The sequence below is a fragment of the Carlito syrichta genome, unplaced genomic scaffold, assembly GCF_000164805.1.
Source record: "Carlito syrichta isolate Samal-C Ts95f unplaced genomic scaffold, Tarsius_syrichta-2.0.1 Scaffold315613, whole genome shotgun sequence".
Classification (NCBI taxonomy): Eukaryota; Metazoa; Chordata; class Mammalia; order Primates; family Tarsiidae; genus Carlito; species Carlito syrichta.
This window is the reverse complement of record NW_007259709.1, coordinates 25,871-36,530: the sequence shown is the minus strand read 5'-3', so window position 1 is coordinate 36,530 and position 10,660 is coordinate 25,871.

Here is a 10,660-nt window from a genome sequence, read left to right as displayed (position 1 = left end):
GGCCGGGAGCGGCCACTGCACTCCAGTCTGGGTGACTGAGTGAGACTCCAACTGAAAAAAAAAAAATTTCTTTCGATCTCAAGGAGCCATTTGCCATTGCCTTGCTATGCTATGGTCTGTCCATGTGTTCTTTGAGCTATGGCCAGACCATGTTTTCCTAAGCTTTGGCCCCTCCTCTAACTTGGTGAGGTGAATCTCCTCTCTCTCCTCTCAAATTCACTTTTTTTTTTTGAGTTGGCATGTTACTCTGTCACCTAGGCTGGCATGCAGTGGCACACTCACAGTCACCGCAGCCTCAAGCTGCTGGGCTCAGATAAACCTTATGCCTCAACCTTCCAAGTAGCAGGAACTACAGGTCCATGCCACCAGGCCTAGCTAATTTTTTGATTTATTGTAGAGATGAGGTCTCACCATGTTGCCCAGGCTGGTCTGGAACCCCTAGGCTCAGGCAATCCTCTCACCTTGGCCTCCTAAAGTGCTGGAATTACAAGCACACGTCACCATGCCTGCCTCTCTACCTTCTAAATAAGCTATATTTTCCAGTCTAACTACTGTGTGATTCTTTGCATCTTTCATGCATCACCAGACTGCAGACACCCGTGCTGGGACTGACCTAACATTTGAGACCCAGCTGGGATATATATTAACCTAAGAATTAAAGAGACTGTCGGAGCCGGGCTCGGTGGCTCAGCCTGTAATCCCGCGCCTTTGGGAGGCTGAGGTGAGTGGATTGCTTGAGCCCGCGGGTTCGAGACCCGCCTGGACAGGCGAGACCTCATCTCTACAATAAATTTTAAAAAAAATCAGCCAGGCGTGGTAGCGCATGCCTGTAATTCCGGCTATTTGGAAGGCTGAGGTGGAAGGATTGCCTGAGCCCAGCAGGTTGAGGCTGACAGGGCCGTGAACATGTCACTGCACTCCAACCTGGGCAACAGAGTGAGACTACAACTCAAAAAAAAAAAGCTATTTTAGCTATTCTAGATCCTTTGCCTTTCCATACAAGTTTGAGAATAATCTTGTCTATATCAGAAAATCTTGCTGGGAATTTGATAGGAATTTCATTTAACCTATATATCGATTTGGGAAGAGTTGATATCTAAATGTTGAATCTTCTAAACTATGAACACAATATTGTGCATAACTACTGTGTACATTCTGGAGCAGAGGCCTATGCAAGAACAGGGGCAGACTGGTTGCTGAGACCGCTCTAGACAGGCCCCAGGTGGAGATGACTGAGACTCTGCTCACAACTCTAAGTCTACTCAGGGTTTCAGCTCACTTCAGGCCAGAGCTGTGGAAGACATGAGGATTTTCATCCATTTCACAGTGATTTACTGAGTGCCAATGCTCTAAACAGGCATCTATGAGCGGTAGGAAGGAAGAGTAGTTAAGAGCTGAACTCCCTGAGTTCAAATCTTCGCTCTCTACTTTTATCTGTATAACTTTAGTATGCTATTATGTTATTTAACGTCTGTAGACCTAAATGAGAATACTGGAGCAGTAATAGCCACCTTATATAGGTAACTCAAAATTATATGAGTTAAGGCATTTAAAGCACTTAGACCAACACCTGACACATAGAAAGTGCCAGATGTGGTCACTATTATTGTGTGCCAGGCACTGTGATGCCAGGCACTGAGGAAAGAGTGTTGGATAAGATATAGTTTCAAGTCGGGCTTGGTGGCTCAGCCTGTAATCCCACGCCTTGGGAGGCTGAGGTGAGTGGATTGCCTGAGACCACGGGTTTGAGACCCGCCTGGGCAACTTGGTGAGACCTCATCTCTACAATAAATCAAAAAATCAGCCGGGCATGATAGTGCATGCCTGTAATCCCGGCTACTTGGAAGGCTGAGGTGGAAGGATCACCGGAGCCCAGCACTTCAGTCTGGGCGACAGAGTGAGACTCCAACTCAAAAAAAATAATAATAAAAAAGAAAAAAAATAAAGATATAGTTTCAGCCAGTCACAGTGACTCAAACCTGTAATCCCAGCACTTTGGGAGGTGAAGGTGAGAGGACTGCCTGAGTCCAGGAGTTTGAGAACAGCCTGGGCAACTTGGCAAGATCTTGTCTCTACAATAAATTTTAAAAATGAACTGGGTGTGGTGGTGCGCACCTATAGTTCCAGCTACTTGGAAGGCTGTGGCAGAAGGATCACCTGAGCCCAGCAGGTCGAGGCTGCAGTGGCTATGAGCATACATACCACTGCATTCCATCCTGGGCAACACTCAAAAATTAAAAAAAAGATATTTCGAACTCACTTATGAATATGTGAATAAATTTGATTCACCAAAAAAGGAGCTATGTTATAGAAAATCTAAAATAACAGTGGTTTGCAAACAGTAAGTTTTTTTCTCCCAGAAGGAGTCTGAGATGGGAAATTCAAGGCTGTTAGCGTGGTTTCACAAAGTCACCAGGAGCCAGCAACTTCTTGTTGCTCCCTCATCTTCAGTATGTGACTTCTACCTCATAGTCGAAAACCGCTGCTCAAGTTCCAGATATTCTGCCTACATTTAAACTAACAGGAAAGGCGAAGGGACAAAGATTTGCCGATGCCACTCTTTTTTTTGAGTTGGAGTCTCACTCTGTCGCCCAGACTGGAGTGCAGTGGCCGCTCCCAGCCACTGCAGCCTCGACCTGCTGGGCTCCGGCAATCCTTCCGCCTCAGCATTCCAAGTAGCCGGAATTACAGGCGCACGCTACCACGCCCGGCTAACTTTTTGATTTATTGTAGAGATGAGGTCTCGCTGCCCAGGCAGGTCTCGAACCTGCAGGCTCAGGCAATCCACTCACCTCAGCCTCCCAAAGGCATGGGATTACAGGCTGAGCCACCGAGCCCGGCTGGATGCCACTCTTTACAGAGACTTTTTGGATACTGCTCATTAGGGAAGACATGGAGACAAACACAAGGAATTACTTCCTGCCTGTGATGGTTAATTTGTTTTGTCTTGTTTTTTTGAGTTGGAGTCTCACTCTGTCACCCAGGCTGGAGTGCAATGGCATGCTCACAGCCACCACAGCCTCGACCTGCTGGGCTGAGGCCATCCTTCCGCCTCAGCCTTCTAAGTAGCTGGAACTACAGGCGTGCGCTACTATACCCAGGTAATTTTTTATTTATTATAGAGATGAGGTCTCGCCAAGTTGCCCGGGCTGATGTCGAACCCCACGGGCTCAGGCAATCCACTCCCCTCACCTGGGTGTGGTAGCCCATGCCTGTAGTTCCAGCTACTTGGAAGGCTGAGGCGGAAGGATCGCTGGAGCCCAGCAGGTTGAGGCTGCGGTGGCCAGGAGCAGCCAGTGCACTCCAGTCTGGGCGACAGAGTGAGACTCCAACTCAAAAAAAAAGAATCTCACTCTGTCACCCAGACTGGAGTGCAGTGACACATTAACGGCCACCACAGCCTTGACTGTCTGTGCTCAGGCTATCTTTCTGCCTCAGCCTTACAGGTAGCCGGAACTACAGGTGTGCACCACCATGCCTGGCTAATTTTTTTATTTATTGTAGAAACAAGGTCTTGACCCGCCTGGACGGTGAGACCTCATCTCTACAATAAATCAAAAAATCAGCCGGGCATGGTAGCGCATGCCTGTAATTCCGGCTACTCAGAAGGCCGAGGCAGAAGGATCACCAGAGCCCAACAGGTCGAGGCTGCGGTGGCCGGGAGTGGCCACTGCACTCCAATCTAGGCGACAGAGTGAGACTCCAACTCAAAAACAAAAAAACAAAAAAACAAAGAAACAAGATCTTGCCAAGTTTCTCAGGCTGATCTCAAACCCTTGGGCTCAGACAGTTTTCTCACTTCTGCCTCCCAAAGTACTGGGATTACAGGCGTGGGCCACCACACCCAGCTGATGGTTCATTTTATGTGTCAATTTAACTAGGCCGGGGGATGCACAGATGTTTGTTTAAACACTATTCTGGGTGACTACATGAGGGTGTTTTTGAATGAAATTAACATGTAAATTGGACAACTGTGTAAAGCAGATTGTTCTCCCTAATGTGGCAGAGCCTCATGCAATCAGTTGGAGGCCTGAATAGAACACAAAGGCCGCCTCTCCCCCATGCAAGAGAGAATTATTTCTGTCTGACTACTTTTAACTTGTACAGTGTTAAACTTGTATCAGTTTTCTCTTACCTTTGGACTCTAATCAAAACATCAGTTCTTCCTAGGTCTCAAGCCCATTGGCTTTCAGACTGGAACTATGCCATCAGTTTTCCTGTCTCTCAGGCTTTTGGACTCGAACTGGAACTCCACCATTGGGTCTCCAGAGCTTGCCAACTCATTCTACAGATCTCAGGATCTTGTCAGCCTCCATAATCATGGAAGCCCATTCCTTATGATATATATATATATATATATATATAGAGAGAGAGAGAGAGAGAGAGAGAGAGAGAGAGAGAGAGAGAGAGTCGATAGACAGGCACACTTTTTTTTTATTTGGGGTCTCACTCTGTTGCCTAGGCTGGAGTGCAGTGGCACACTCACAGCCACCACCGCCTTGACCTGCTGGGCTCAGGCAATCCTACCTCAGTCTTCCAAGTAGCTGGAACTACAGGCACGCACTACCACACCCAGCTAATTTTTTGATTTATTGTAGAGATGAGGTCTCGCCAAATTGCCCAGGTGGGTCTCGAACCCGCAGGCTCAGGCAATTCACTCACCTCGGCCTCCCAAGGCACGGGATTACAGGCTGAGCTACCGAGCCCAGTTAATCTTTTGATTCATTGTAGAGGTGAGGTCTCACTAAATTGCCCATGCTGGTTTCAGACCTGTGGGCTCAGGCAATCTTCACCTCGGCCTCCCAAAGTGCTGGGATTATAGGCGTGAGCCACCTCACCCAGCCAAGACACACATATTTATATACACACACCTATCTTGCTGGTTCTATTTCTCTGGAGAACCCTGACAAATACGCTGCCCAGCTGCAGGGAACGTGGTTAGCCGACAGCTGTTGGCTCCTTCAGCCTGCACAGAGCCACTTTACTTGGGGTCACACATATCCCAAAGAACCATTTGTCAGGTGACTGAGAGAGCAGGACTAGACAGGACTCTGATGGGCAAGAGGTGATCTAAAGCTCCCCACTGGTTTAGACAAGGGTCACAGTTTTGCTTCTGCAACCTTCCTTTCACAGGTGTTGATCCCTAAATACATACCTTGTACCCTAAATTCCATTTCAGCTTCCAACTCCAGAGAACTCAAACTGAAATACATTAAATTCCCTCAGCCACTTATAACTGCAAGAGAAGCTGGGAAGTATGGTTTGGTTTTTTGTTTGTTTGTTTTTGAGTCAGAGTCTCACTCTGTCACCCAGGCTGGAGTGCAGTAGCACGCTCACAACCACCACAGCCTCAACTTGCTGGCTCAAGTGAGGCGGCGATCCTTCCACCCAGCCTTCCAAGTAGCTGGAACTACAGGCATGCACTACCATGCTCAGTTTATTTTTTTTGTTTTGTTTATTGTAGAGATAAGGTCTCACCAAGTTGCCTGGGCTGGTCTCAAACCCACAGTCTCAGGCAATCCACTCACTTCCACCACCCAAAGTGCTGGGATTACAGGCATGAGCCACCGCACCTAGCTGAATAGTCTATTTCAGATGACCATATGCCCACTAAACAATAGGAAGTTCCATTACTCAGGAATAAGAGGTTGCCACAGTAGCTCATGGGGGCCAGAGTATGCTCAGAAAAGGGCAGAGGCTCCATGAGCAGGTGAGGGAGGTTTCAGTTACTTGGAAAACATAGATTTTGTTTGGCCACATCAAAATTAAGTATTTCTGTTTCTGGTTTCCAGTAATGGCAGATAAATTTAGTCAGACTAACCTTCCCACAAACAACAATTACAAAATACGGGGGGGGTATTTTTTATTTTATTTTTATTTTTGAGTTGGAGTCTTACTCTGTCTCCCAGACTGGAGTGCAGTGGCATACTCCCGGCCACCGCAGCCTCGACCTGCTGGGCTCCAGTGATTCTTCTGCCTCAGCTTTCCAAGTAGCTGGAACTACAGGTACGTGCTACCACGCCTGGCTAATTTTTTATTTATTGTAGAGATGAGGTCTCCCCAAGTTGCCTGGGTGGGTCTTGAACCTGCGAGCTCAGGCAATCCACTTGCCTCAGCCTCCCAAAGTGCTGGGATTACAGGCTGAACCACCGAGCCCAACTGATAATTTTTTTTTTTTTTAGTTGGAGTCTCGCTCTGTCACCCAGACTGGAGTGCAGTGGCCGCTCCTGGCCACCGCAGCCTTGACCTACTGGGCTCCAGCGATCCTTCCGCCTCAGCCTTCCAAGTAGCCGGAATTACAAGAGCGTGCTACCACGCCCGGCTAATTTTTTTTTTTTTATTTATTGTAGAGATGAGGTCTCACCTGCCCAGGCGGGTCTCGAACCCACGGGCTCAGGCAATCCACTCACCTCAGCCTCCCAAAGACACAGGATTACAGGCTGAGCCACCGAGCCTGGCTGAAATTTTTTTTTTTAATGGGGGTCTCACTTTGTTGCTCAGGCTGGAGTGCAGTGGCATGATCGTGACAATCACGACTTGTGACACCCTTGACCTCCCGGGTTCAGGCAGTCCTTCTACCTCAGCATCAGAAGTGACTGGGACTACAGGTGTGCTCCACCACGCCTGGCTAATTTTTTTATTTTTTGTAGAAGGAGGTCTTTTATGTTGCCAGGCTGGTCTAGAACTCCTGGGCCCAAGCAATCCACTCACCCTGGCCTCCCGAGGTGCTGGGATTACAAGCGTGAGTCACCACGCCCAGCCAGAAAATATATTTTGAATAACCAATTATTCAAGGGCACTGGTCAGTGACCAAGTATAGGCAGGAACACGAGGAAAGTCTGCTCTTGAAAAACTACTGCAACTAGTGAGATTAACAAATCTGTGGCCTTTTGTGGAGGGCGTTCTCCAATCTCCAAGCAGCTCTGGTGGGAGGAAAACACAGCTTTATTGCCTTCAGGTGTCAGAGAACAGAGTTTGGGGCTAGCAGAGCAACCAAGACTTAGTGGGGAAATCCTGGAAAGCAGAGTATCACAGAGGGGTGAGCCCCAACACTAGGGTACAATAAACCAATAAAATACATCCCCTCAAATCCTTAGTTGAGCGTTCATCTACACATGTACAGAGGTAACATCAAGAAACTCAGAAAAAAAAAGCAGCAGCTAGAAGGCGGAAGAACGGAGAGATTTCAGCTTCTGCCCACTGCTGGAAAAAAATTCAGAGTTTAAAATTTAGCCAAGTTAGCTTCCTGCTAGAACAAAAACCATTCTTCAAAGGAAAATTTCGCAAAGGGCACCAAAAACTTTTGAGATGGAAATGTTCTATATATTGATTGTGATGATGGTTACATGACTGGATACATTTTCAAAACTCCAAGCTGCAACACTTAAAGACATTTAATATGTAAGGATTGCAGGATCACTGCAATACTTTTTAAAAGAGTGAAACAAAAAATCATGGAACATCTTTAAAAGTTGCTAGGGCCAGGCACAATGGCTCAAGCCTGTAATCCCAGCATTTTGGGAGGCCGAGGTGAGGGAATTGCCTGAGCCTACGGGTTCAAGAACAGCCTGGGCAACTTGTCAAGACCTTATCCTTACAATAAAATCAGAAAATTAGCCAGATGTGGTAGCACACACCTGTAGTTCTGGCTACTTGGAAGCCTGAGGCGGAAGAATCGCCGAGGCCAGCAGGTAGAGGCTGGGGTAGCCGTGAGCGTGCCACTGCACTCCAGCCTGGAGGACAGAGTGAGACTCCAACTGAAAAAAAAAAAAAAGTTGCTAGGACACCAACTACTTTGAAAATGGTAAGGGAAGAGATTTATGTATTTATCTTTCCATTCTGATATGAACTTTATTTCATAGTAACTAAACAGTCCCAGAGGATGTGAAAAAAGGTTTTCTGAACAGAATTAGAGTTAATAAATGAGGAAAAATAATAGCCTTAGAAAATCATCATTTTGTAATCTCTAGTGAAGTAACCAATTCACAAAATGATCATCAACGGATAGCAAAACAACTTGGTGGAAAGTTGGCAGGGAACTTTATGATGCAGGGATCAGGCTGTCACCATCTGAAATTAGGAGAAGCCTAGGACCTGAGGGACCAGTGGAGGAGAGCTGTCCAACCAGGAGCACCTGTGCTGTGTGGAATACGTGAAAAATAAATCTTTACTATGTCACTGAAATACAGGGCAACTCATTACAGAAGTTAGTTTACTGTAAAGTATATCACTTATACATGTTAAAACACATAAGCACATAATTACATATATTTTCAAAGATACATACATATCCAAACACAAGTACTGACACATTTGAGTGTATGCCTATGCCAGGGAGAGGAATAAGAATAGGGATCAGGGATCAAAAGAAGTAAGAAAGGGGCCTAGCATCAACTGATGATGAAAGTTACTATGCTCTGAGGAGTATACCTTAACTCTTAAGGTGAAAAAATAAATAACTTAGAAAGAAGATAACTAAAGAGAACCCAGACCAGTTCACTAGGAATACAATTAGCTTCAGCCTTTAGGAGCAGGAGCACAGAATGATTCTGCAAAGTAATAAGGACAGAGCCTACTGGGATCCTCCACCTGGTCTCCAGGGGATCTCAAGCCTAAAAAAGTTTCTGAGAATTTCTCCCAAGTTTGATTGTCACCCTCGGGTCTCCCCTACGATGATGGTGCAGGAGGCATTTGTCATTCTCCAGACATGGAGCCTGAACCTGCCACCTCCTCCTTGGCATCACCTCTCCAGGATAAGGGAGGCTGGACAAAGCATAGAGGTTCATTCTAGGCCTCAGTGCATCCTCCTGCTTACTCCCATCACTGTCAGTGCCAGGCTAAATAACAGCCCTTCCCCCAAAGATGTCCACTTTCTAATCCCCACAACCTATGGCAGGCAGGGGTGGGGGGAATGTATATGTAAAATTTAAAAATTATGTATTCTTTTTCTTTTTTTTTTTTCAAAGACATAGGAACTCGCTATGTTGCCCAGGCTGGACTTGAACTCCTGGGCTCAAATGATCCACCCACCTCAGTCTCCCGAGTAACTGGGACTACAGACCCATACCACTATATCTTACTTAACCTGTGAATATTTTCTTTTAAATGGTAAAAGAAACTTTGAAGACATGCTTAAATTAAGGATCTTGAGACGGGGCAATGATACTGGATTATCCCAGTGGGCCCAATGTAATTGTTTTAAGAGGGACACAATAGAATCAGAAAGTAAGATGACGTAGGGATGGAAACAGAGGTCAAAAAGGAGACAAGATGTTCTGTTGCCAGCTTTGAAGATGGAAGAAAGAGCCATAAACTAAACAATGGAAACAGCTTCTGGAAGCTGAAAAGGACAAGGAAACAGATTCTCCCTTAGAGCCTCTAGAAGGAATGTAGGCCTGTTAACCAGTGGAACTGATTTTGGACTTCTGACTTCTGGAACTGTAAGATCATCAATCTGTTTTTGAACCCACTAGATTTGTGGTAACTCATTACAGCAACCATAAGAAACTAATTCACTGCCCTGCTGCTGGGCAGCACTAACCTGTTCTAGGAGCGAAAGGTCTGGTGAGTGTCGGGGGTGGGGCAGGGGGTTAGAGAAGACTTCCTGGAAAGCCCCTGCAGTCAGACTGATTAGGTTTTTATTATAGCTCATTTGTTACCTCTCTGACCTTGAGCAAGTTTCTAAGCAACAATTATTGTTAATGATGCATTGTTTATAGGATTGCCAAGAAGTAAATGAAATCTTGTTTTAGGTTATGTAACTTATAAATGACTTTTTTGGGTCACATCTCCTGTGGGTTTACACACATTCATTCCTCCATTCATTGAACAGGTGACTGAACACCCACGCATGCCTGGCACCATACACACAACGACTTTGTGTCCACTACAACCTCCAAGCATTTTTCACTGAAGCGGCTCAGTGCTCAACCTCACTGCCCCCATCCTAAATGCAGGCTCTTACACCTGCCCACTCCCATGGTCTCACATTGCCTTGATGGATCCATCCCAGCCAGCACCACCTCTTCCTCTCCCAGGTGCTGTTTCTACAGTTGCCATCAGTCTCATCTCTGCCCTTACCCAGATCCCTGACAAAAGCCCCCGCCCCCAACCCTGTGTACCAGGAGGGCAGTATGATCTCTCTGATCATATTTTCCACACCCTGTTTTCATCTCATTCTTTCATCTCTCTGCATTTCTCTCCCTTTCCTTCCCTTCTCCCAGAAAAGTCTAAGATAACAGCAAACCTGAGGCTCAACCAGCCAACCTAGAGGCAGATAGGAGGAGCCAAGGATGTGTTTACTAGGGTTCCTGGGCTTCTCAGGTTGTGAACTAGAGTCTAAGTATTCCAAGAGGATGCACAGACCTATCTGGAGTGCCCAGGCAACCTCACTCACCACTCCCAAGTGCTTATCCTGACCTGTCAACACCCCCACCTCTGCAAGATCCAGCTGGATTTCCTAATTTCACAGCTCCCACCTCCAGGTCTGAAATCCTGAACTCTGGTCCCATGATGTCTGTCTCTGCTAGCTCTTGTTCCCAGAAAAAAATGTTTGATCCAGGATTGATATATATATTTTTTTTTAGTTGGCCACTGCAGCCTCAACCTGCTGGGCTCCGGCGATCCTTCCGCCTTAGCCTTCCAAGTGGCCGGAACTACA